The 26,772-nt window shown below is 59.1% G+C and overlaps 1 long non-coding RNA gene across 2 annotated transcripts; it reads left to right on the forward strand.

Moving 5' to 3' along the window:
* Positions 1-209: 209 nt before the first annotated feature.
* On the forward strand, positions 210-17,352 carry LOC108535962 (uncharacterized). 2 transcript variants are annotated; one of them, XR_001887375.1, is made up of 19 exons: positions 210-512; positions 894-936; positions 2,255-2,386; positions 2,779-4,253; positions 4,599-4,644; positions 6,017-6,149; positions 6,532-6,576; positions 7,760-7,845; positions 8,452-8,495; positions 9,233-9,359; positions 11,149-11,279; positions 11,402-11,424; positions 11,662-11,705; positions 13,078-13,208; positions 13,590-14,457; positions 14,907-15,028; positions 15,409-15,452; positions 16,796-16,924; positions 17,306-17,352. It is a non-coding gene; the product is annotated as an uncharacterized LOC108535962 (long non-coding RNA). The 2 variants fall into 2 exon arrangements; XR_001887376.1 differs by lacking the exon at positions 11,402-11,424.
* The last annotated feature ends 9,420 nt before the right edge of the window (positions 17,353-26,772 follow it).

Below are 26,772 nucleotides of genomic sequence, written 5' to 3' on the forward strand. Positions count from 1 at the left end.
AGCAGCCTCAGGCATCCAGGCCAGCCTCCTTGGTTGACCATGAACTGGTTGGTGGCCCTGGCCTGTGCCCGGTTGTCCTGGGGTGACCCTGGTGTCATGCAGGGGAGCTGGCATGTGTAGTGGAGGTGTTTGTGTGGCCTGCAGTAGGGTGCAGCCCTGGCTTGTAGCCTGAGCCCAGTGACCTGCCTGTCCTGTCATTTCAGGGTTCAGTGGCGGAGAGAGCATCAGGTGCCCTGCGTCTGTGACGGGCCAGTATTCCACATGGGTCTCATCACATGGTCCAATGAAGGCGAGCATCCCTGAGCTGGCACACCCCACCTTCTGCCCGCATGGAGGGGTGAGGTTGTGTTTGGACACCTGTCCTCTTCCTGTTCCTCGAGATGGTGACCCCGGATGAGGACTTGTGTTGGGCCCACTGTCCCCGGGCCAGTGTCCCTCAGCCAGGTGCCTAACCCCTGTTGCACCGAAGCTCGGGCCCTTCCTGTCACCTTCGTCTCCTGCATTGAGCTTGGGTGAGCCCATCCAGGTGCCATTGGATGCCTAAGCAGGGAGGAGGTGCCCTGGGTTGGGTCGATGATGAGAACTTTATGTTGTTCTGAAGAGAGGTGATGACTTAAAAATCATGCTCAATAGGATTACGCTGAGGCCCAGCCTAGGTGAGAATTTTGGAAGAGGACACTAGAATCCTGAGGTCCCTGGCAGGGCCACTGTATTTTAGGCTGGAGACCTCGAGGCCCTAAAGGGCATCTCATGCAGGAGCCCAGCCCTGTCTGTGCTCCTCCATTAGGCACACCAGGTTTCCTGTGTGAGCTTGGTGTCTGTACTCAGCTTCACTGGGGGTGGGACACGTTGGTGGCTCCTTCCTAAGCCCCATTATCCTTGGTGTCTTTCAGTGAGCTCTTCCGCCCAGCAGACCCCTAGGATTGACCAGCATAGGTGAGTGGATACTGCTGGTGTCATGGGCCATGAACCAAGCCGTGGGCAGTCCCCGAGGGTCAGCCCTCAGGCCACCTGGGTTTCCTCAGGAACTGACCTGAATCCACTGGGGATGTGTCCTCCAGCAGGGAGGCTTCCTTGGGAATTGGACACAAGGCAGAGGCCTTCTCTGAAGCTCTGCGGGGTGGCAGTGGTTCAGTCAGGAAAGGGTTTTCTCAGTCCCACGCAGAGCAGTGCCCAGCTCAGACTTGGTGCTCGGGTCAGGCCTCTAAGATGTCCAGGACACATGAGGGGGGCAACAAGGGCTCCAGGGCACCACGGACATCTCGTGAGGGCTCTCCAACCCCGGAGAAGGGTGGGCGATTCAGTCCGTGGGGTCGGGCCACGGAGATTCATGGATTGCAGCAAACCCATGACCCTCAATGGGACCGACCCTATAAGCAGTGGACCCTCCCAGTGGCACCTCTTTGAGCCATGTGAGGGGCGGCGCTGTTTCTCTGAGGTTGGGTCAAGACTAGCTGTGGCCAGTGCCTGATGGTGGTCCAGTCTGTCTCTGGGACTCATGGGCTTTGGGCCAAGGCTGTAGCCCGTATCCCACTGGGGGTCACCCCTTCCTTGTGGGCGAGTGGCGGTAATGGTGGCCTCCTGAGTTGGGAAGATCCACAGTGGAAGGACCTTTCCTGGAAAGGTCCAGTCTGCTTCTCAGCCATTAGGACAACTCCAGGGGTCGGGGTCTTAGGCCCAAAGAAAGGAGAAGACACCATATGTCTCCCAGTGGCCCCACTCTGTGTGTGGGAGGTATTGTGTGGGGCATGGATTGGGACCCACTAGAGAAAGCTTGTGGCCCTGGAGCCCCAGGCTGCGATTTCCAGTGGACCTTGAGGAAAGGAGGGTGGGTGCCCTCCATGCACAGGGCAGGCTGTGCAACTGCCAGGTAGGCAGCAGCATGTGGTGTCCGGGCCAGTGTCCTTGGTTCACCGTGAGCTGGTTGGTGTCCATGGCCCCTGCCCAGGGGTCCAGGTGCTACCTGGGGTTGTGCAGGGGAGCTGGTGTGGGCAATGGAGGTGCTCGAGGGGCCTGCAGTAGGGCACAGCCCAGGCGTCTTGCCTGAACCCAGGAACCCACCTGCCCTGTCCTTCCATGGTTCAGTGGCTGGGAGGGCAGGGGTCCCCCCATCCATGACACATCAGTGTTTCCCATGGATCCCATCACATGGGTCCACAGAGAGAGAGAGCATGTGTGAGCTGGCACCCCCCACCCCCTTCCCCGTGTGGAGGCCTGAGCCCCTGGTTGGACACATGTCCTCCTGTCCCCCTAGATGGTGACTGCAAAGGAAGACTTGCTTTGGGACCACTGGCCCTAGGCCAGTGTCCATCAGCCAAGTGTCCAGCCCTTGGTGCACTTAAGCTCAAGCCCTTCCTGGTGCCCTGGTCTCCTGCCCTGAGCTGTGGTGAGCACATCTGGGTCCAGCTGGATGCATGTGTGGGGAGGAGGGTGCCCTGGGTTGGGTCGATGATGAGAACCTTATATTGTCCTGAAGAGAGGTGATGACTTAAAAATCATGCTCAATAGGATTATGCTGAGGCCCGGCCTAGGTGAGAATTTTGGAAGAGGATGCTGAGATGCCAAGGTCCCTGGCAAGGCCGCTGTATTTTTGGGCTGGAGACCTGGAGTCCCTGAAGTTCATCTTGGGGTGCCCAACCCTATCTCTGCGCTCCTCTGTGAGGCAGCCCAGGCTCCCTGTGCGGCCTTGGTGTCGGCCCTCTAGTTCCCTGGGGTTGAGGCACACTGGAGGCTCCTCCTTCCTGAGCCCCTGTTCTCCCCTGTGTCTGTGTCTTTTAGTGAGCTCTTCTGCCCAGGGCGACCCCTGGCCTTAAGTGGGATAGGTAAGTGGATCCTGCTGGGGTCATGGACCATGAGCCAGGTCGCTTTGGATCACTGAGGGTCACCCTTCAGGCCACGAGGGATTCCTCAGGGAGCCCATCTGAAACCCACTGGGGATGGATGATTTCTCCAGGAGGACAGCTTCCTTAGAAAATGGTCCCAAGAAGGATACCTTCCCTGAAGCCGTGCAGAGATGACAGAGGTCCAAGCAGGAGAGGGTTCCTTCAACTCAACGCAGTGCATGTCCTAGCTGAGACTCAGTGCACAAGTCAGGCTTGGAGGGCTTTCCAGGCCACATGAGGGGGGTCCACAGGGTCTCTGGGGGCACCGAGTGTTATGCGGGAGCTCTCCGTCCCCGAGGCTTGCAAAGGGGCAGGGTGTGGGTGATCGGGCTTATGGAGTCAGTCCGTGAAGATTCAAGGATCCGGCCCAACCCATGGCCCTGATGGGACTGACCTGTGGAGCAATGGGCCATCCCCGTGGTGCCTCCTTGAGCCTGGTGGGGGTGGTGTGGCCTCAGTGGGTTTGGGTCAAGACTGAGCTCTGGCCTTCACCTGGTGGTGCTGCATGCTGGCCCTGGGAATCGTGGGCTTTGGGCCAAGGGTGCAGCCTGCGTCCAGCTAAAGGTCATCCCTCCCCAAAGTGGAGTGGCCAGAAGGATAGCAACCTGTGGTGGAAAGCACACTGTCCAGGGTCCTGTGCCAGCAATTTGCTGCTGAGGCTGCTTCTAAGTCATGGGATCACCTCCAGGGTGGCGGGGTCTTGAGCCGAAGGAAAGGCGAGGACATCATGTGTCCCTGATTGATTGAGCATGGCCCGGCTCTGCATTTGGAGGTATGTGGTGCATGAATGGGGACCCATCAGAGAAGGCATGTGGCCCTGGGGCTCCAGGATACAATTTCTGGTGTGAGCTTGTAGAGGGTGTCTGCCGTGGCACGTGGCATTCAGGTCAGCCTACTTGGTTTGCTGTGAGCTGGTCGGTGGTCCCGGCCCTGCCCAGTGGTCCCGTTGTGGCACAGTCATGCAGGGGAGCTGGTGTGGGCAGCGGAAGTGTTCCAGGAGCCTGCAATAGGGTGCATCCTGGGCATCTTGCTCAAATCCTGTGACCTGCCTGCCCTGTCCTTTCAGGTTTCTGTGGTAAGGAGGGCCAAGGGTTCCCTGCGTTCTTGACCGTCAGTGCTTATAGGGATCCCATCTCTTGAGTCCATGGAGGGAGAGCGTGTGTTAGCCAGCACCCCCTGCCCACTTTTGTGCATGGAGGTGTGAGGCCGTGTTTCTACACCTGTCCCCCACCCCTCCAGATGGTGACCCCAGAGGAAGACGTGCGTTGGGTCTGCTGGCCCCAGGCCAGTGTCTCTCAGCCAGGTGCTCAGCCCCTGGTGAGCTGAAGCTCAGGCCCTTCCTGGCACCCTGGTCTCCTGCACTGAGCTGTGGTGAGCACATCTGGGTCCCTCTGGATACATGTGCAGGGAGGGGGTGTACTGGGCTGGGTCAATGATGAGAACCTTATATTGTCCTGAAGAGAGGTGATGACTTAAAAATCATGCTCAATAGGATTACGCTGAGGCCCAGCCTAGGTGAGAATTTTGGAAGAGGATGCTGGGATCCCGAGCTCCCTGGCATGGCCGCTGTATTTTAGGCAGAAGACCTTGAGGCTCTGAATGGCATCTCGGGGGGGCCCAACCCTGTCTCTGCGCTCCTCCTTGAGGCAGCCGAGGTTCCCTGTGTGGGCTTGGGCTCCGGTTCCCTGAACCCCCATTCTCCCTTGTGTCTTTCAGTGAGCTCGTCTGGCTAGGTGGGGCCCCCAGGCATTGACTGGCATAGGTGAGTGGTCCTGCTGGGGTCATGGGTCATCAGCAGCGAGGGGTCACCGAGGGTCAGCCTTTGAGACAGGAGAGTTTCCACAGGCAGCCAACCTGAATCCGCACCATGGAGGGGTGGGTTGGTCCTCCAAGAGGGCTGCTTTTCTGGGAATCAGACCCAAGGAGGATGCCTTCCCTGCAGCCCTGTGGGGATGACGGCGGTCCAGGCAGGAAAGGGTTCCTTCAGTCTCACGTAGGGGAGCTCCCAGCTGAGTCTCAGTGCATTGGTCTGGCCTTGACCACTGACCAGGCCACATGAGGGGGGCCACAGGGGCTTCAGGATGCCGTGGGGTCACACAGGATCTCTCCATCCCCGGAGAAAGGTGGGCATAGGGCCCATGGATTCAAGCTGCAGATTCAAGAATTGCATACAAATTATTGCCCTGAATGGGACCAACCCCGTTGTGCAATGTGCCATCCCAGGGCGCCTCTTTGAGCCTGAAGGGGGCAGTGCTGTTTCCCTAGGTTTGGGTCAAGGCTGAGCTCTGGCCGGTGCCTGGTGGTGCTGCAGTCCAGTCATGGACTCGTTAGTTTTAGGCCAAGGGGTCAGCTGTGTGTCTAAAGGATCCCCTGTGCTGGGGGTCTCCCCTTTTCTGTGGCTGGAAGTCACTACTTCCTCATTGGCAAGTGTCTGGAAGGGTGGCCTCCTGAGGTGGAAGGCCTGCTGTCAAGGGTCTTGTCCCTAGAATATGCCGCCTATGCCGCTTCTGAGCCGTGGGGTCACTTCCAGGGTAGCAGGTCTTGGGCCCAAGGAAAGGAGAAGTCACCATGTGTCCCCGATTAGCTGAGTGTGGCCCTGCTCTGTTTAGTAGGTGTGTGGGTCATGGATGGGGACCCACCAGAGAAAGCATGTGGCCCTGGGACCCCAGGTTGTGATTTCCAGTTCATGCTGGGATAGGGTGCCTGGGTGGGTGCCCACAGTGCACAGGGATAGGCTATGTGACTTGCAGGTCTGCAGCAGCATCTGGCACCCGGGCCAGCCTCCTTGGTTGGCTGTGAGCTGAATGGTAGCCCTGGCCTGTGCCCAGTACATCTGGTATGACCCTGGGGTCCTGTAGGGGAGCCAGCATGGGCAGTGGAGGTGCTCATGGGACCTGCAGTGGGCCACAACCAGGACCTCTTGCCCGAGCCCAGTGACCTGCCTGCCCTGTCTTTCCAGGGTTCGGTGGCTGAGAGAGCATTGGGTGCCCTGAGTCCGTGATGGGCCAGTGTTCCGCATGCATCCATCACATGGGTCCATGGAGGATGAGCATGCCCTCAGCTGACACACCCCACCTTCTGCCCCCATGGAGGCGTGAGGTTGTGTTTGCACACCTGTCCTACTGTTTCCCCAGATGTTGAGCCCGGAGGAAGACTTTGCACTGGGCCCAATGGCCCCAGGTCAGCGTCCGACAGCCAGGTGCCCAGCCTCTGCTGCACTGAAGATCAGGCCCTTCCTGGCACCCTGGTTTCCTGCATTGAGCTGTGGTGAGCACATCTGGATCCTGCTGGATGCATGTGCGGGGAGGGAGTTGCCCTGGGTTGGGTCGATGATGAGAACCTTATATTGTCCTGAAGAGAGGTGATGACTTAAAAATCATGCTCAATAGGATTACGCTGAGGCCCAGTCTAGGTGAGAGTTTTGGAAGAGGATGCTGGGATCCCGAGGTCCCCAGGAGAGCCCCTATATTTTTGGCTGGAGACCTGGAGGACGTGAAGGGCATCTTGGGGGTGCCCGACCCTGTCTCTGCGCTCCTCCATGAGGCAGCCCGGGCTCCCTGTGCGGGCTTGGTGTCGGCCCTCCAGTTCCCCAGGTTGAGGCACATGGGAAGCTCCTTTCTGAGCCCCGTTCTCCCCTTGTGTCTTTCAGTGAGCTCTTCCACATAGGAGGGCCCCCTGGCATTGACTGGCGTAGGTGAGTGGCTGGTGTCATGGGCCTTGAGCCAGGCCGTGAGGGGTTGCCAAGGGTCAGCCTTCAGGAAACAAGGGTTTCCGCAGGGAGCCAACCTGAATCCCCACTGGGAAGAGATGGGTTCTCCAGGAGGGTGGCTTCCTGGGGAACAGGAACCAAGGAGGATGCCTTCCCTGAAGCCCTGCAGGGGTGACAGTGGTCCAGGCAGGAAAGGGTTCCTTCAGTTCCACCCAGGGCAGCTCCCAGCTGAGTCTCAGTGCTCGCGTCTGGACTCGAGGACTGTCCTGGCCGTATGAGGGGGGCCACAGGAGCTCTGGGGTGCCATAGGGATCCCACAGGCGCTCTCTGTCCCTGGACAAAGGTGGGTGATCGGGCCCATGGAGTTGAGCTGTTGAGATTCAAGGATCGCACCTGACACATGGCGCTGAATGGGCCCCCCCAGTTAAGGAATGGGCCTTCCCATGGGCCTCTTCAAGCCTGAAGGGGGTCGGTGCTGTTTCACTGGGATTACGTCAAGGCTGAGCTCTGGCTGGCACCTGGTGGTGCTGCAGTCCAGCCCTTGGACTCGTGGGCTTTGGGCCAAGGGTGCAGCCTGCATCCCGCTGGAAGTCACCCCTTCCCTGTGGCTGGAAGTTATCCCTTCCCAGTGGGCTAGTGTCAGGAAGGGTGGCCTCCTGAAGTGGGAAGGCCCACTGTTGAGGGTCTGGTCCTGGAAATGTGCTGCCCATGCTGCTTCTGAGCCATGGAGTCACCAGTGTGGTGGGGTCTTGGGTCCGAGGAAAGGAGAAGACACCATTCTCCCTGATTAGTCCAGTGTGGCCAGGCTGTGTGTTTGTGAGGTGTGAGGGGCATGGATGGAGACCCACCAGAGAAAGCACGTGGCCCTGGGACCCCAGGTTGTGATTTCCAGTACATGCTTGGATACAGCACATGGGTGGGTGCCCACCATGCACAGGGACTGGCTATGCGACTGCCAGCTCTGCAGCAGCCTCAGGCATCCAGGCCAGCCTCCTTGGTTGACCATGAACTGGTTGGTGGCCCTGGCCTGTGCCCGGTAGTCCTGGGGTGACCCTGGTGTCATGCAGGGGAGCTGGCATGTGTAGTGGAGGTGTTTGTGTGGCCTGCAGTAGGATGCAGCCCTGGCTTGTAGCCTGAGCCCAATGACCTGCCTGTCCTGTCGTTTCAGGGTTCAGTGGTGGAGAGAGCATCGGGTGCCCTGCGTCTGTGACGGGCCAGTATTCCACATGGATCTCATCACATGGTCCATGGAAGGTGAGCATCCCTGAGCTGGCACACCCCACCTTCTGCCCGCATGGAGGGGTGAGGTTGTGTTTGGACACCTGTCCTCTTTCTGTTCTTCGAGATGATGACCCCAGAGGAGGACTCGTGTTGGACGCACTGTCCCCGGGCCAGTGTCCATCAGCCAGGTGCCTAGGCCCTATTGCACTGTAGCTTGGGCCCTTCCTGTCACCTTGGTCTCCTGCATTGAGCTTTGGTGAGCCCATCTGGGTGCCACTGGATGCCTAAGCAGGGAGGGGGGTGCCCTGGGTTGGGTCGATGATGAAAGCCTTATATTGTCCTAAAGAGAGGTGATGACTTAAAAATCATGCTCAATAGGATTACGCTGAGGCCCAGCCTAGGTGAGAATTTTGGAAGAGGATGCTGGGATCCCTAGGTCCCCAACAGGGCCACTGTATTTTGGGCTGGAGACCTGGAGTCCTTGAAGGGCACCTAGATGGGGCCCAAACCTGTCTCTACATTCCTCCGTGAGGCAGTCCAGGCTCTCTGTGTAAGCTTCGTGTCAGTACTCAGATTCCCCTGGGTGGTGCATGTGGGTGGCTCATCCCTGAGCCCCTTTTCTCCCCTTGTGTCTTTCAGTGAACTCTTTCACCCAGGAGGACCCCTGGCCTCGAGCGGCATAGGTGAGTGGATCCTGCTGGGCTCATGGGCCGTGGACCAGGCCACATGGTGTCACTGAGGATCAGCCTTCAGGACGGGAGGGATTCCTCAGGGAGCCAACCTGAATCCCCACTGGGGAGGGATTAGTTCTCCAGGAGGGCCGCTGCCTTGGGAATCTGACCCAAGGAGGACACCTTCCCTGAAGCGCTGCAGGAGTGACATTGGTCCAGGCAGGAAAGGGTTCCATTAGTCCCATGCAGGGCAGCTCCCAGCCAAGACTGGGTGCTAGGGTCTGGCCTTGAGGACTGCCCAGGCCACATGAGGGTGGCCCCAGGCTGTGATTTTCAGTGTGTGCTTGGAAAGGGAGTCTGTGCACCCTCCCCGTGCAGGGGCAGGCTGTGCGTCTGCCAGGTCTAGAGTGGCGCCTAGCTTCAGAGCAAGCCTCCTTGGTTTGCCAGGGGTCACAATGCAGCCCAGGAAGTGCAGGGAAGCCAGCTTGGACAGTGGAGGTGCTCCAGGGGCCTGCAGTAGGGCACAGCCTGGGCATCTTGCTTGAGCCTAGTTACTTGGCTGTCCTGTCCTTCCAGGGTTCAGTGGTGGGGAGGTATAAGGGTTCCCTGGGTCCATAACTGTCCCTATTTCACATGGGTCCCATCGCATGAGTCCATGGAGGTAGAGCATGTGTAGCCAGCAGCCCCTCCCCGCTTTCCTGCATGGAATCTTAAGGCCCTATTTGGACACCTTTCCCCTGTCCCTCCAGATGGTGAGCACAGAGGAAGAACTGCGTTGAGCCCTTTGGCCCTGGACCAGTGTCTGTCAACCACGTGCTCAGCCTCCCGTGAGCTAAAGCTTAGGTCCTTCCTGTCATCCTGGTCTCTGGCACTGAGGTATAGTGAGCCCATCCACGTCCCTCTGGATGTGTGAGTGGGGATGGGGGTGTCCTGGGTTGGGTCGATGATGAGAACCTTATATTGTCCTGAAGAGAGGTGATGACTTAAAAATCATGCTCAATAGGATTACGCTGAGGCCCAACTTAGGTGAGAATTTTGAAAGAGGACGCTGGGAATCACAAGGTCCTCGGCAGGACCACTGTATTTTAGGCTGGAGACCTGGAGGCCTTGAAGGGCATCTCATGGAGGGGTACCCAACCCTGTCTGTGCTCCTTCGTTGGACACACCAGGCTTCCTGTGTGGGGTTGGTGTCCGCACTCAGCTTCCCCGGGGGTGGGACACATTGGCGGCTCCTTCCTGAGTCAGATTCTCCTCGGTGTCTCTCAGTGAGCTCTTCCCACCAGCAGATACCCCTGGGATTGACTGGCATAGGTGAGTGGATACTGCTGGTGTCATGGGCCATGAGCCAAGCAGCATGGGGTCCCCGAGGGTCAGCCCTCAGGCCACCTGGGTTTCCTCAGGAGCCGATCTGAATCCTAACTGGGGATGTGTTCTCCAGGAGGGAGGCTTCCTTGGGAATTGGACACAAGGCAGAGGCCTTCTCTGAAGCTCTGCAGGGGTGGCAGTGGTCCACGCAGGAAAGGGTTTCCTCAGCCCCACGCAGGGCAGTGGAGCTAGGCAGTGCCCAGCTCAGACTTGGTGCTCAGGTCAGGCCTCTAGGATGGCCAGGCCACATGACGGGGGCCACAAGGGCTCTGGGGCACCATGGGCATCTCACGGGAGCTTTCCAACCCCAGAGAAGGGTGGGCAATTTGGCCCGTTGGGTCAGGCCATGGAGATTCAAGAATTGCACCAAACCCATGACCCTCAGTGGGACCGACCCTGTTAAGCAATGGGCCCTCCGAGTAGCACCCCTTTGAGCCATGTGGGGGTGGCGCTGTTTCTCTGAGGTAGGGTCAAGACTAGCTCCGGCCAGTCGCTGATGGTGGTGCAATCTAGCCATGGGACTCGTGGGCTTTGGGCCAAGGGTGCAGCCTGTGTCCTGCTGGGGGTCACCCCTTCCTTATGGGTGAGTGATGGGAAGGGTATCCTCCCAAGGTGGGAAAGCCTGCTGTGGAAGGAACTTTCCTGGAAATTTGCACTCCAGGCTGCTTCTGAGCCATCAGGTCATCTCCAGGGTGGCAGGGTCTTGGGCCCAAGGAAAGGAGAAGACACCGTATGTCTCCTGATTGGCTGAGTGTGGCCCCACTCTGTGTGTGGGAGGTGTTGTGTGGGGCATGGATTGGGACCCACCAGAGAAAGCTCGTGGCCCTGGAGCCCTAGGCTGCGATTTCCAGTGCACCTTGAGGAGAGGCCTGGGTGCTTGCCCTCCATGCACAGGGCAGGCTGTGCAACTTCCAGGTTGGCAGTGGCGCATGGCATCCAAGCCAGCGTCCTTGGTTCACTGTGAGCTGGTTGGTGTCCCTGACCCCTGCCCAGGGGTCCCGGTGCTGCCCGGAGTCATGAGGGAAGCCAGCATGGGCAAGGGAGGTGCTTGAGAGGCCTGCAGTAGGGCACAGCCCGGGTGTCTTGCCCAAGCCCAGGAACCTGTTGGCCCTGTCCTTCCATGGTTCAGTGGCTGGGGGGCAAAGGGTCCCCCACGTCTGAGACACATCAGTGTTTCACATGGATCTCATCACATGGGTCCACAGAGAGAGAGCAAGCGTGAGCTGGCACCCTCCACCCCCTTCCCTGTCTGGAGGCCTGAGCCCCTGGTTAGACACATGTCCTCCTCCTGTCCCCTCAGGTGGTGACCCCAGAGGAAGACTTGCCTTTGGGTCACTGGCCCCAGGCCGGTGGTCATCATCCAGATGTCCAACCTTGGTGCACTGAAGCTCAGGCCCTTCCTGGCGCCCTGGTCTCCTGCACTGAGCTGTGGTGAGCACATCTGGGTCCCACTGGATGCGTGTGTGGGGAGGGGGGTGCCCCGGGTTGGGTCGATGATGAGAACCTTATATTGTCCTGAAGAGAGGTGATGACTTAAAAATCATGCTCAACAGGATTACGCTGAGGCCCAGCCTGGGTGAGAATTTTGGAAGAGGACTCTGGGATCCCATGGTCCCAGCAGGGCCACAGTATTTTGGACTGGAGACCTGGAGGTCCTGAAGGGCAACTCGGGGATGCCCAACCCTGTCTCTGCGCTCGTCCTTGAGGCAGCCCCGGCTCCCTGTGTGGGCTTGGCGTTGGCCCTTCAGTTCCCCAGGGGTGGTGCATATTGGAGGCTCCTTCCTGATTCCCGGTTCTCCTGCATGTCTTTCAGTGAACTCTTCTGTCCACACGAGCCCCTGGCCTTGAGCGGGATAGGTAAGTGGATCCTGCTGGGGCCATGGGCCATGAGCCAGGCAGCTTTGAGTCACTGAGGGTCACCCTTCAGGCCAAGAGGGATTCCTCAGGGACCCAACCTGAAACCACCAGGGATGGATGGTTTCTCTAGGAGGGCAGCTTCCTTGAAAATCTGTCCCTAGAAGGACACATTCCCTGGAGCTATGCAGAAATGATGGCGGTCTAGGCAGGAAAGGGTTCCTTCAACCCAATGCGGTACATGTCCTAGCTGAGACTCATTGCACGAGTCAGGCCTGAAGGACTTCCCAGGCCACATGAGGGGGTCTGCAGTATCTCCGGGGGCCACAGGTGTTATGCAGGAGCTCTTGGTGCCCGAGGCTTGTGGAGGGGTAGGGTGAGGATGATCAGGCTTATGGAGTCGGGCTGTGAAGATTCAAGGATTGGTCCCAACCCATGGCCCAAAATGGACGGACCCTGTTGAGCAATTGGCCATCCCAGCAGTGCCTCCTTGAGCCTGGTTGGGGCGGTGTGGCCTTAGGGGGGTTGGGTCAAGGCTGAGCTCTCGCATTCACCTCATGGTGCTGGAGACTGGCCCTGGGAATCGTGGGCTTTGGGCCAAGGGTGCAGCCCGCATCCCTCTAAAGGTCATCCCTCATTGAAGTGGAGTGGCCAGAAGGGTGGGATCGTGTTGGGGAAGTCCCACTGTAAAGGGTCCTGTCCTGGCAATTTGCTGCCCAGGATGCTTCTGAGACACGGGGTCACCGCCAGGGTGGCGTGTTTTTGAGCCGAAAGAAAGGAGAGGACATCATGTGTGCCCTGATTGGCTGAGTGTGGCCTGGCTCTGTGTTTGGGAGGTGTGTGGTGCATGAATGGGGACCCACCAGAGAAGGCACATGGCCCTAGGGACCCAGGATGTGATTTCCTGTGTGAGCTTGTAGAGGTCACCTGGATGGGTGCATTCCATGCCCAGGGACAGGCTGTGTGAGTGCCAGGTCTGCAGTGGCACATGGCATCCAGGCCAGCCTCCTTGGTTTGCCATGAGCTGGTTGCCCCTGACCCATGCCCAGTGGTCCTGGTGAGGCCCTGGGGTCATGTGGGGGAACTGGTGTTGGCAGGGGAAGTGCTCTCCGGGCCTGCCATAGGATGTGGCCCATGGTAGGGTGCGGCCCAGGGGTTCTGGTCTGAGCACAGTGACCCACCTGCCCTGTCCTTGCAGTGTTCGGCGATGTGGAGGGTCACGGGTCCCCTGCGTTCATGATGAGTCCATGTTCCCCACGGATCCCATCACATGGGTCCATGGAGGGCAAGGATGGGTGAGCTGGCACCCCCTGCACACTTCCCTGTGCGGAGTGGTAAGGCCGTTTGAACCCATGTCTTCCACCTGTCCCCTCAGATGGTGAGCCTCGAGGAAGAATTGCTTTGGGCCTCCTTGCCCCAGGCCAGTGTCCATTAGCCAGGTGCCCAGCCCCTGGTGCACTGAAGCTCAGACCCTTCTGGTGCCCTGGTCTCCTGCGCTGAGCTGTGGTGAGCCCATCTGGGTTCCTGTGATGCCTGTGCGGGGAGGGGGTTGCCCTGGGTTGGGTCGATGATGAGAACCTGATATTGTCTGAAGAGAGGTGATGACTTAAAAATCATGCTCAATAGGATTACGCTGAGGCCCAGCCTGGGTGAGAATTTTGGAAGAGGATGCTGGGAATTACAAGTTCACTGGCAGGACCACTGTATATTGGGCTGGAGACTTGGAGGCTCTGAGGGCATCTGGAGGGTGCCCAACCCTGTCTCTGCGCTTCTCCATGAGGCAGCCCAGGCTCACTCTGTGGGCTTGGTGTCGGCCCTCCCCTTACCTGGGGGCAGGGTACTTTGGTGGCTCCTTCCTGAACCCCCATTCTCCCCTGTGTCTTTCAGTGAACTCTTCTGCCCAGCAGACTCCTGGCATTGACCAGCATCAGTGAGGAGTGGATCCTGGTGGCGTCATGGGTGATGAGTCAAGCTGCGTGTGGGGTCACCAAGTATTAGCCTTCAGGCAGGAGGGTTTCCTCAGGGAGTCGACCTGAATTTCCACTGTGGAGAGATGGGTTTGTCCTCTGGGAAGGTGGCTTCCTGGGGAATCAGACCCAAGACGATGCCTTCCCTGAAGCCCTGCAGAGGTGACAGTGGTCCAGTCTGGAAAGGGTTCCTTCAGTCTTGTGCAGGGCAGCTCCAAGCTGACACGTGGTGTATGAGTCTGTCCCTTCCCCAGAGAGGGGTGGGCAGTTGGGCCCGTGGGGTCAGGCTATGGAGATCCAAGGATCACACCCCACTCATGGCCCTGAATGCGAATGACCCTGTTGAGCAATGGGCCACCCCAGTGGCACCTCCTGGAACCTGGTGTGTGGCAGCTTGGCTTCAACTGGTGGGGTCAAGGCTGAGCCATGGCTGGTGCTTCATGGTGCTCCAGGCCGGCCCTGGGATCATGGGCTTTGAGTCAAGGGTGCAGCCTGCCTGCTGCTGGGGGTCACCCTTTCTTTGAGGTCAATGGTGGGAAGGGTTGCGTCCCGAGGTTGGAAGCCCCCCTCATGAGGGACCTGTCCCAGGAATTTGTTGCCCAGGCTGCTTCCGAGCCATGGGGTCACCTCCAGGGTGGCAGGGTCTTGGGCCCAAGGAAAGGAGGGGGCACCATGTGGCTCCTGATTGGCCATGTGTGGCCCAGCTCTGTGTTTGACAGGGGTCTGGGATGTGGATGAGGACCCAGCAGAGAAAGCATGTGGCCCTGGGCCCCAGGCTGCGATTTCTGGTGCGTGCTTGGAGAGGGAGCCTGGGAGGGTGTCCTCCCTGTACTAGGGCAGGCCATGGGACTGCCAGGTCGGCGGCAGTGCCTGGCATCTGGGCCAGCCTTCTTGGTTGGCCGTGAGCTGGTTGGTGACCTTGGACCCTGCCCAGGGGTTCTGTTGTGGTCCAGAGTCATGCAGTGGAGCCACCATAGGCAGTGGAGGTGCTGCAGGGGCTGCTATATGGCACAGCCTGGGCATCTTGCCCGAACCCAGTCTCTCGCCTACTCTGTCCTTTGAGGGTTTGGTGGCAGAGAGGGCCAAGGGTTCCCTGGGTCCATGACTGTCATTATTTCATATAGATCCCATCACATGGGTCCATGGAGGGAGAGCATGTGAGCCCCAGCACCCCCTCCTCGCTTTCCCGCACAGAGGCATGAAGCCCCGTTTCGACATCTGTCCCCTGTCCCTCCAGATGGTGACCCCAGAGGAAGACTTATGTTGTGCCCACTGGACCCAGGCCAGTGGCCAGTTGCCAAGCCCCTGTTGAGCTGAAGCTCAGGCCCTCCTGGGTCCTGGTCTCCTGCATTGAGCTTGGTGAGCACATCTTGGTTCTGCTGGATACGTGTGTGGGGAGGGGGTGCCCTGGGTTGGGTCGATGATGAGAACCTGATATTGTCTGAAGAGAGGTGATGACTTAAAATCATGCTCAATAGGATTACGCTGAGGCCCAGCCTGGGTGAGAATTTTGGAAGAGGATGCTGGGAATTACGAGTTCCCCGGCAGGACCACTGTATTTTGGGCTGCAGACCTGGAGGCTCTGAGGGCATCTGGAGGGTGCCCAACCCTGTCTCTGCGCTCCTCCGTGGGGCAGCCCAGGCTCACTCTGTGGGCTTGGTGTCGGCCCTCCCCTTACCTGGGGGCAGGGTACTTTGGCGGCTCCTTCCTGAGCCCCCATTCTCCCCTGTGTCTTTCAGTGAGCTCTTCTGCCCAGCAGACCCCCTGGCAGTGACCAGCATAGGTGAGTGGATCCTGGTGGCATCATGGGTGATGAGTCAGGCTGTGTGGGGTCACCAAGTATTAGCCTTCAGGCAGGAGGGTTTCCTCAGGGAGTCGACCTGAATTTCCACTGTGGAGAGATGGGTTTGTCCTCCAGGAGGGTGGCTTCCTGGGGAATCAGACCCAATACGATGCCTTCCTGAAGCCTTGCAGGGGTGACAGTGGTCCAGTCTGGAAAGGGTTCCTCAGTCTCATGCAGGGCAGCTCCCAGCTGACACTTGGTGTGCGAGTCTTTCCTTGAAGACTGCCCAAGACAAATGAGTGGGACAGCAGAGGCTCTGGGGTGACACAGGGATCACACGGGGACTCTCCCTCCCCAGAGAGGGGTGGGCGATCAGGCCCATGGGGTCAGGTTGTGGAGATTCAAGAATCATGCCCCACTCATGGCACTAAATGCGAATGACCCTGTTGAGCAATGGGCCACCCCAGTGGCACCTCCATGAGCCTGGTGGGTGACAACTTGGCTTCAGCTGGTTGGGTCAAGGCTGAGCCATGGCTGGTGCTTTGTCGTGCTGCAGGCTGGCCCTGGGACTCATGGGCTTTGGGTCAAGGGTGCAGCCCGCCTGCTGCTGGGGGTCACCCCTTCTTCGAGGTCAGTGGTGGGAAGGGTCACGTCCCGAGGTTGGAAGCCCCCCTTATGAGGGACCTGTCCCGGGAATTTGTTGCCCAGGCTGTTCCTGAGCCATGGGGTCACCTCCAGGATGGTGGGGTCTTGGGCCCAAGGAAAGGAGAGGCCACCATGTAGCTCCTGATTGGCCAAGTGTGGCCCAGCTCTGTGTTTGACAGGGGGTCTGGGGTGTGCGTGAGGGCCCACCAGAGAAAGCACGTGGCATTTGACCCCAGGCTGCGATTGCTGGTGCATGCTTGGAGAGGGAGCCTGAGCGGGTGTCCTCCCTGTACAGGGGCAGGCTGTGGGACTGCCAGGTCGACAGCAGTGCCTGGCATCCGGGCCAGCCTCGTTAGTTGGCCGTAAGCCGGTTGATGACCTTGGACCCTGCTCAGGGGTTCTCTTGTGGTCCAGAGTTGTGTAGTGGAGCTAGCATGGGCAGTGGAGGTGCCACAGGGGCTGCTGTATGGCACAGCCTGGGCATCTTGCCTGAACCCAGTGACTCGCCTACCCTGTCCTTTGAGGGTTTGGTGGCGGAGAGGGCCAAGAGTTCCCTGGGTCCATGCCTGTCATTATTTCATATAGATCCCATCACATGGGTCCATGGAGGGAGAGCATGTGTAAGCCAGCACCCCTTCCTCCCTTTCCCGAACAGAGGCGTGCAGCCCTGTTTGGACACCTATCCCCTGTCCCTCCAGATGGTGACCCCAGAGGAAGACTTGCATTGTGCCTGCTGGCCCCAGGCCAGTGGCCGTGAGCCAGTTGCACAACCCCTGTTGAGCTGAAGCTCAGGCCTTCCTGGGACCTGGTCTCCTGCATTGAGCTTGGTGAGCACATCTTGGTCCTGCTGGATATGTGTGTGGGGAGGGGGTGCCCTGGGTTGGGTCAATGATGAGAACCTGATATTGTCTGAAGAGAGGTGATGACTTAAAAATCATGCTCAATAGGATTACGCTGAGGCCCAGCCTAGGGGAGAATTTTGGAAGAGGATGCTGGGAAACATGAGTTCCCTGTGAGGTCCACTATATTTTGGGCTGCAGACCTGGAGGCTCTGAGGGCATCTGGAGGGTGCCCAACCCTGTCTCTGCACTCCTCCGTGAGGCAGCCCAGGCTTACTATGTGAGCTTGGTGTCAGCACTCCTGTTACCCAGGTGTGGGGCCCTTTGGCGGCTCCTTCCTGAGCCCCCATTCTCCCCTGTGTCTTTCAGTGAGCTCTTGTGCCCAGCAGACTCCCTCGCATTGACCAGCATAGGTGAGTAGATCCTGATGGGGTCATGGCCCATGAGCCAGGCTATGTGGGGTCTCCAAGGGTCATCCTTTGGCCACAAGGGTTTCCTTAGGAGCTGAAGTGAATCCCCACCTGGGACGTGTTCTCCAGGAAGGCAGCTTTCTTAGGAATTGGACCCAAGGAGGATACCTTCCCTGAAGCCCTCCAGGGGTTGTGATGGTCCAGGCAGTAAAGGGTTTCCTCAACCCCATGCAGGGCAGCACCCGGCTGAGACTCAGTGCTCACGTCAGGCCTCTAGGATGGCCAGGCCACGTGAGGGGGACCACAAGGGCTCTGGGGTACCAAGGGGTTCTTGCAGGGGCTCTCCGACCTTGGAGAGGTGTGTGTGTGTGTGTGATTTGGCCCACGGGGTCAGGCTTCAGATTTTCAAGGATCTCTCTAAACCCATGGCCCTGAATGGGAATGACCCTATTAAGCTATGGGCCATCCCAGTGGTGCATCTTTGAGCCAAGTGTGGGGTGGTGCTGTTTCCATGAGGTTAGGTCAAGACTAGCTCCAGTGACCCCATGATGGTACTGCAGTCTGGCCCTGGGACTCATGGGCTTTGGGCCAAGCATACAGCCCATGTCCCACTGGGGGTCATACCTTCCTTGTGGGCGAGTGGCGGGAAGGGTGTCCTCCTGAGGTGGGAAGGCCTGCTGTGGAAGGACCTGTCCAGGCTGCTTCTGAGCTACGGGGTCACCTACAGGGTGGTGGGGTCAAGGAAAGGAGAAGAAGACACCATGCATTCCCCGATTTCCCCGATTGGCTGAGTGTGGCCAACCCGCTCTGTGTAGTGGAAGGTGTTGTGTGAGGCATAGGATGGGCGGATTGTATGAGAGAACACACGAGGCCGCTGAGTCCGCAGGGCTGCAGATTTCTGGTGTGGTGTGGAGTGGGGGCCTGGGTTGGCGTCGGGCCTCCACACACAGGGGCAGACTATGCACTCAACTGCCAGATGGGGGCAGAAGGTGCAGGTCATGCCAGGGCAGGACTCCTTGGTTGGCTGTGAGATGGTAGGTGGCCCGGCCCACAGCCCAGGGGGGTACGTACAGCCCTGGGTCTATGCGAGGCAACTGGAGTGGGCCAGTGGAGTTGCGTCGCAAGGTGCCTGGCAGATGGCCCGCAGGGTGTCTTGCCTGAGCCCCAGTGACCTGGCCTGTCCTGTCCTTCCAGGGTTTGGTGGTGGGGAGGGCCAAGGTACCACCACGTCCATGACATGTCAGTGTTTCACATGGATCCCATCACATGGGTCCATGGTGGGAGAGCAACCATGAGCTGGCACCCCCACCCCCTTCCCATGTGGAGGCGTGAGGTTCCATTTGGACACATGTACACATCCTGTCCCCCAGATGGTGAGATCAGAGGAAACTTTCGTTGGGCCCGCTGTCCCGTGGCGAGTAGTCATCAGTCAGGTGCTCAGCCCTTGGTGCACTGAAGCTCAGACCTTTCCTGTCGCCCTGGTCTCCTGCACTGAGCTGTGGTGAGCACATCCGGGTCCCGCTGGATGCATGTGTCGGGAGGTGGTGCCCTGAGTTGGGTCAATGATGAGAACCTTATATTGTCCTGAAGAGAGATGATGACTTAAAAATCATGCTCAATAGGATTACGCTGAGGCCCAGCCTAGGTGAGAATTTTGGAAGAGGATGCTGGGATCCCAAGGTCCCCTGGCAGGGCCATTGTATTTTGGGCTGGAGTCCTTGAGGACCTGAAGGACACCTCCGGGATGCCCAACACTGTCTCTGCTCTCCTCTGTGTGGCAGCCCAGGCTCCTTGTGCAGGCTTGGTGTTGGCACTCTGGTTCCCTGGGGGCAGGGCACATTGGAGGCTCCTCCCTGAGCCCTTGTTCTCCTCTTTCAGTGAGCTCTTCCACCCAGGTGAGCCCCTGGCCTTGAGCAGCATAGGTGAGTGGATCTTGCTGGGGTCATGGGCCATGAGGCAGGCCACGGGGGATTGCTGAGGGTCACCCTTCAGGCCACGAGGGTTTCCTTAGGGAGCTGACCTGAATCCCCACCAGGGATGGCTGGTTTCTCCAGGAGGGTGGCTTCCTTGGAAACTGATCCCAGAAGGACACCTTCCCTGAAACCCTGCAGGGGTAACCGAGGTCCAGGCAGGAGAGGGTTCCTTCAACCCAATGCAGTGCAGCTCCTGAGACTTGGGGCACGGGTCAGGTCTGGAGCACTTCCAATGCCACATGATGGGTTCCACTGGGTCTCCGGGGGCCACAGGTGTTATGCAGGAGCTCTCTGTCCCTGAGGCTTGCAGCGGGGTAGGGTGTGGGTGATCGAGCTTATGGAGTCAGGCCGTGAAGATTCAAGGACTGGGCCCAACCCATGGCCCTGATAGGACTGACCTGTGGAGCAATGGGCCATCCCCATGGTGCCTCCTTGAGCCTGGTGGGGGTGGTGTGGCCTCACTGGGGTTGGGTCAAGACTGAGCTCTGGCCAGCACCTGGTGGTTGGCCCTGGGAATCGTGGGCTTTGGGCCAAGGGTGCAGCCGAGTCCCATTGGAGGTCACCGCTACCTGAAGTGGAGTAGCGGGAGGGGTGGCATCCTGTGGTGGAAGGCCTACTGTGAAGGGTCCTGTCCCGGCAATTTGTTTCCCAGGCTACTTCTGAGCCATGGGGTCACCTCCAGGGTGGCGGGGTCTTGAGCCGAAGGAAAGGAGAGGACATCACGTGGCCTCTGATTGGCCGAGCGTGGCCCAGCTCTGTGTTTGGGAGGTGTGCGGTGCATGAATGGGGACCCCCCAGAGAAGGCACGTGGCCCTGGGGCCCCCCCAGGGTGCAATTTCTGATGTGAGCTTATAGAGAGTGCCTGGATGGGTTCATTTCATGCCCAGGGGCAGGCCATGTAACTGCCAGGTCTGCAGTGGCACGTGGCATCCAGGCCAGCCTCCTTGGTTTGTTGTGAGCTGGTTGCTGGCCGTGGCCCTGCCCAGTGGTCCCGGTGCAGCCCAGAGTCGAGCAGGGGATTTTGCATGGGCAGTGGAGGTGCTCCAGGGTCCTGCAGTAGGGTGCAGCCTGGGCGTTTTGCTCCGACCCTGTGACCCGCCTGCCCTGTCCTTCCAGGGTTTAGTGGCCAAGGGTTCCTTGCGTTCCTGACCATCACGGTTTTACATGAATCTCATCTCATGAGTCCATGGAGGGAGAGCATGTGTGAGCCAGCCCCACCCTGCCCACTTTCCTGCATGGAGACATGAGGCTCTGTTTGGACACCTGTCCCCCACCCCTCCAGATGGTGTCCCCAGAGGAAGACTTGCATTGGGCCTGCTGGCTCTGGACCAGTGTCTCTCAGCCAGGTGCTCAGCCCCTGGTGAGTTGAAGCTCAGGCCCTTCCTGGCGCCCTGGTCTGCTGCACTGAGCTGCGGTGAGCCCATCTGCACCCCACTGGATGCATGGGTGGCGGGCGGTTGGGGGGTGGTGCCCTGGGTTGGGTCGATGATGAGAACCTTATATTGTCCTGAAGAGAGATGATGACTTAAAAATCATGCTCAATAGGATTACGCTGAGGCCCAGCCTTGGTGAGAATTTTGGAAGAAGATGCTGGGATCTGGAGTTCCCCGGAATGGCCAGTGTATTTTGGGCTGGAGACCTTGAGGCCCTGAATGGAATCTTGTGGGGATCCGACCCCTTCTCTGTGCTCCTCTGTGAGGCAGCCCAGGCTCCCTGTGTGGGCTTGGTGTCGGTGCTCTGGTTCTGTCAACCCCCATTCTCCCTTGTGTCTTTCAGTGAGCTCTTCCACCCAGGTGCAGCCCCCAGGCACTGATCAGCATAGGTGAGTTGTCCTGCTGGGGTCATGGGTCATCAGTCAGGCAGCGTGGGGTCACCAAGGGTCAGCCTTTGAGACAGGAGGGTTTCCACAGGCAACCGACCTGAATCTGCACCAGGGAGGGGTGGATTGGTCCTCCAAGAGGGCTGACTTTTTGGGAATTGGACCCAAGGAGGATGCCTTCCCTGCAGCCCTGCAGGGATGACGGTGGTCCAGGCAGGAAAGGGTTCCTTCAGTCTCAAGCAGGGCAGCTCCCAGCTGAGTCTCGGTGCACTGGTTTGGCCTTGAGGACTGACCAGGCCACATGAGGGAGGCCGCAAGGACTTCGGGACACAATGGGGTCATACATTAGCTCCCCATCCCTGAAGAAAGGTGGGCATAGGGCTCATGGAGTTGAGCTGCAGAGATTTAAGGATCGCACAGGACTTACTGCCCTGAATGGGACCGACCCTGCTGATCTATGTGCCATCTCATGGTACCTGTTTGGGCCTGGATGGGGCGGTGCTATTTCCCTAGGTTTGGGTCAAGGCTGAGCTCTCGCCAGTGCCTGGTGGTGCTACAGTCCAGCCATGGACTCGTCAGGTTTAGGCCAAGGACGCGTCACGTCCTGCTTGGGGTCTCCCCTTCCCTGTGGCTGGAAATCACCCCTTCCCCGTTGGCAAGAGTCAGGAAGGGTGGCCTCCTGAGGTGGAAGGCCTGCTGTCAAGGGTCTTACCTCTGGAATATGCTGCCCATGCTGCTTCTGAGCCATGGGGTCCCCTCCAGGGTAATGGGTCATGGACCCAAGGAAAGGAGAAGTCACCATGTGTCCCCCAGTTAGCCGAGTGTGGCCCTGCTCTGTGTTTAGGAGTTGCGTGGGGCATGGATGAGCACCCACCAGAGAAAGCATGTGGCCCTGGGACCCCAGGTTGTGATTTCCATTTCATGCTGGGATAGGGTGCCTGGGTGGGTGCCCACAATGCACAATGGCGCCTGGATGGGTGCCCATACTGGCAGGCTATGTGACTGCCAGCTTTGCAGTGGCACCTGGCATCCGGGCCAGTCTCCTTGGTTGGCTGTGAGCTGGTTGATGGCCCTGGTTTGTGCCCAGTAGTTCTGGCATGATCCTGGGGTCGTGCAGGGGAGCCGGCATGGGCAGTGGAGGTGCTCATGGGACCTGTAGTAGGACACAACCGGGTCTTCTTGCCCAAGCCCAGTGACCCGCCTGCCCTGTCCTTCCAGAGTTCAGTGTTGAGAGAGCATTGGGTGCCCTGTGTCTGAGATGAGCCAGTCGTCTGCATGGATCCCATCACATGGGTCCATGGAAGGCAAGCATCCCTGAGCCGCCACACCCCACCTTCTGCCTCCATGGAGGCGTGAGGTTGTGTTTGGATGCCTGTCCTACTCCTGTTTCCCCAGATGTTGAGGCTGGAGGAAGACTTGAATTGGGCCCAATGGCCCCAGCCAGTGTCCGTCAGCTAGGTGTCCAGCCCCTGGTGCACTGAACATTGAACACTTCCTGGCACCCTGGTGTCCTGCACTGAGCTGTGGTGAGCACATCCGGGTCCTGCTGGATGCATGCACTGGGAGGTGGTGTGCTGAGTTGGGTCGATGATGAGAACCTTATATTGTCCTGAAGAGAGGTGATGACTTAAAAATCATGCTCAATAGGATTACGCTGAGGCCCAGTCTAGGTGAGGGTTTTGGAAGAGGACACTGGGATCCGGAGGTTCCCTGGCAGAGCCATTGTATTTTGGGCTGGAGACCTGGAAGCCCTGAAGGGCATCTGGGGGGCCCAACCCTGTCTCTGTGCTCCTCCATGAGGCAGTCCTCGCTCCCTGTGTGGGCTTGGTGATAGCCCTCCTGTTCCCCAGGAGCGAGGCACGTGGGCAGCTCCTCCCTGACCGCCATTCTCCCCTGTGTCTTTTAGTGAGCTCTTCCACCCAGGCGGGCACCCTGGCATTGACCAGCATAGGTGAGTGGATCCTGCTGGGATCGTGGGCCATGCGCCAGGCTGCTTGGGGTCACCAAGTATTAGCCTTCAGGCAGGAGGGTTTCCTCAGGGAGTCGACCTGAATTTCCACTGTGGAGAGATGGGTTTGTCCTCTAGAAAAGCAGCTTCCTGGGGAATCAGACCCAATACGATGCCTTCCCTGAAGCCCTGCAGGGGTGATGGTGGTCCAGTCTGGAAACGGTTCCTTCAGTCTCATGCAGGGCAGCTCCAAGCTGACACTCGGTTTGCGAGTCTGTCCTCGAGGACTGCCTGGGACCAATGAGCGGGACAGCAGAGGCTCTGGGGTGCCACGGGGATCACTCGGGGGCTCGCTGTCCCTGGAAATGGATGGGCGATCGGGCCCATGGGGTGGGGCTGTGGAGATTCAAGGATCGTGCCCCACTCATGGCCCTGTATGCAAATGACCCTGTTGAGCAATGGGCCACACCAGTAGCTCCTTCTTGAGCCTGGTGGGTGGCGGTTCAGCTTCAACTGGTTGGGTCAAGGCTGAGCCGTGGCTGGTGCTTTGTGGTGCTGCAGGCTGGCCCTGGGACTCATGGGCTTTGGGTCAAGGGTGCAGCACACCTGCTGCTGGGGGTCACCCCTTCTTCGAGGTGAGTGACTAGAAGGGTCGCATCCCGTGGTTGGAAGGTACCCTCATGAGGGACCCGACCCGGGAATTTGTTGCCCAGGCTGCTTCTCAGCCATGGGGTCACTTCCAGGGTGGCGGGGTCTTGGGTCCAAGGAAAGGAGAGGGTACCATGTGGCTCCTGATTGGCTGAGTGTGGCCCAGCTCTGTGTTTGGCAGGTATCTGGGGTATGGATGAGGACCCAGCAGACAAAGCACGTGGCCCTGGACCCAGGCTGCGATTTCTGGTGTGCGCTTGGAGAGGGATCCTGGGCAGGCATTCTCCGCACACAGGGGCAGGCTGTGGGACTGCCAGGTTGGCAGCAGCGCCTGGCTTCCAGGCCAGCCTCCTTGGTTGGCTGTGAGCTGGTTGGCAGCCTTGGACCCTGCCCTGGGTTTCTGTTGTGGTCTAGAGTCGTGCAGTGGAGCCGCTATGAGCGGTGGAGGTGCTCCAGGGGCCTGCTGTACGACACAGCCTGGGCGTCTTACCCAAGCCCTGTGACCTGCCTACCTTGTCCTTCAAGGGTTCAGTGGCAGAGAGGACCAAGCAATCCCTGGGTCTATGACCATCATTATCTCATATGGATGCCATCACATGGGTCCATGGAGGGAGAGCATGTGTGAACCAGCCCCCACTCCCTGCTTTCCCGCATGGAGGCGTAAGGCCCTGTTTGGATACCTGTCCCCTGTCCCTCCAGATGGTGACCAGAGAGGAAGACTTGCGTTGCGCCTGCTAGCCCCAGGCCAGTGGCCATCAGCCAGGTGCTCAGCCCCTGGTGAGCTGAAGCTTGCACCCTCCTGGGCCCTGGTCTCCTGCATTGAACTTGGTGAGCACAAGTTAGGGTCCCACTGGATGCGTGTGTGGGGAGGGGGTGCCCTGGGTTGGGTCAATGATGAGAACCTTATATTGTCTGAAGAGAGGTGATGACTTAAAAATCATGCTCAATAGGATTACGCTGAGGCCCAGCCTGGGTGAGAATTTTGGAAGAGGATGCTGGGAATTACGAGTTCCCCGGCAGGACCACTGTATTTTGGGCTGGAGACCTGGAGGCTCTGAGGGCATCTGGAGGGTGCCCAACCCTGTCTCTGCGCTCCTCCGTGGGGCAGCCCAGGCTCACTATGTGGGTTTGGTGTCGGTCCTCCCCTTACCTGGGGGCGGGGTACTTTGGTGGCTCCTTCCTGAACCCCCATTCTCCCCTGTGTCTTTCAGTGAGCTCTTCTGCCCAGCAGACCCCCTGGCATTGACCAGCATCGGTGAGTGGATCCTGCTGGGGTCATGGCCCATAAGCCAGGCTGCATGGGGTTGCTGAGCATCAGCCTTTGGCCGCAAGATTTTTCTCAGGAGCTGTCCTGAATCCTCACTTGGAATGGGTTCTCCAGGCGGGCGGCTTCCTTGGGAATCAGACCCAAGGAGGATGCCTTCCCTGAAGCCCTGCAGGGGTTGCAGTGGTCCAGACAGTAAAGGGTTTCCTCAGCCCCATGTGGGGCAGTGCCCCGCTAAGACTCAGGCTCAGGTCAGGCCTCTAGGATGACCAGGCCACATGCGGGTGGCCACAAGGGCTCTGGGGTGCCGAGGGGGTCTTGCAGGGGCTCTCTGACCTTGGAGAGTTGTGTGCGATTCTGCCCATGGGGTTGGGCTTCAGATTTGCAAGGATCTCCCCAAACCCATGGCCCTGAGTGGGACTGACCCTATTAAGCTATGGGCCATCCCAGTGGTGCCTCTTTGAGCCAAGTGTAGGGCGGCACTGTTTCCCTAAGGGTGTGTCAAGACTAGCTCTAGCTGGCACCTGAGGGTGCTGCATTCCGGCCCTGGAATTGTGGGCTTTGGGCCAAGGGTACAGTCCACGTCCCACTGGGGGTCACCCCTTCCTTGTGGGCAGTGACAGGAAGGCTGTCCTCCTGAGGTGGGGAGACCTGCTGTGGAAGGACCTGTCCTGGAAATCTGTGGTCCAGGCTGCATCTGAGCCATGGGGTCACCTCTAGAGGGACGGGATCTTGGGTCCAAGTAAAGGAGAAGACACCAGGTGTCCCCTGATTGACTGAGTGTGGCCCCGCTCTGTGGGTGGGAGGTGTTGTGTGGCCATGGATGGGGACCCACCAGAGAACACACGAGGCCCTGGGGCCCCAGGCTGCGATTTCCGGTGTGGTGTGGAGCAGGGCCTGGGCGCTCGCCCTCCACACACAGGGGCAGGCTGTGCGACTGCCAGACAGCAGTTCATGGCATCCGGGCCAACCTCCTTGGCTGGCTTTGAGAGGGTAGGTGGCCCTGGCCTGCACCCCAGGGGCCAATACAGCCCTGGAATTGTGAGAGGCAGCTAGCGTGGGCAGTGGAGGTGCTCAAGGTGCCTGCAATTGGGCGTAGCTAGGGCATCTTGCCCAAGTCCCGTGACCCACCTGCCCTGTCCTTCCAGGGTTCAGTCGTGGGGAGGGCCAAGGTTCCCCTGCATCCATGACACATCAGTGTTTCACATGGATCCCATAACATGGGTCAGTGGTGGGAGAGCAGTCGTGAGCTGGCATCCCCCACCCCCTTCCCGCGTGTAGGCGTCCCCACCCCCTTCCCGCGTGTAGGCGTGAGGTTCCATTTGGACACAGGTCCACCTCCTGTCCCCTAGATGGTGAGACCAGAGGAAAACTTTTGTTGGGCCTGCTGTCCCAGGGCGAGTGGTCGTCAGTCAGGTACCCAGCCCTTGGTGTGCTGAAGCTCAGACCTTTCCTGTCGCCCTGGTCTCCTGCACTGAGCTGTGGTGAGCATATCCAGGTCCCGCTGGATGCATGTGTGGGGAGGTGGTGCCCTGAGTTGGGTCAATGATGAGAACCTTATATTGTCCTGAAGAGAGGTGATGACTTAAAAATCATGCTCAATAGGATTACGCTGAGGCCCAGCCTAGGTGAGAATTTTGGAAGAGGATGCTGGGATCCCAAGGTCCCCTGGCAGGGCCATTGTATTTTGGGCTGGAGTCCTCGAGGCCCTGAAGAGGACCTTGGGGGTGCCCAACCCTGTCTCTGTGCTCCTCTGTGTGGCAGCCCAGGCTCC

The sequence above is a fragment of the Rhinopithecus bieti genome, unplaced genomic scaffold (genome assembly GCF_001698545.2).
Source record: "Rhinopithecus bieti isolate Rb0 unplaced genomic scaffold, ASM169854v2 scaffold_13247, whole genome shotgun sequence".
NCBI classification, from domain to species: Eukaryota; Metazoa; Chordata; class Mammalia; order Primates; family Cercopithecidae; genus Rhinopithecus; species Rhinopithecus bieti.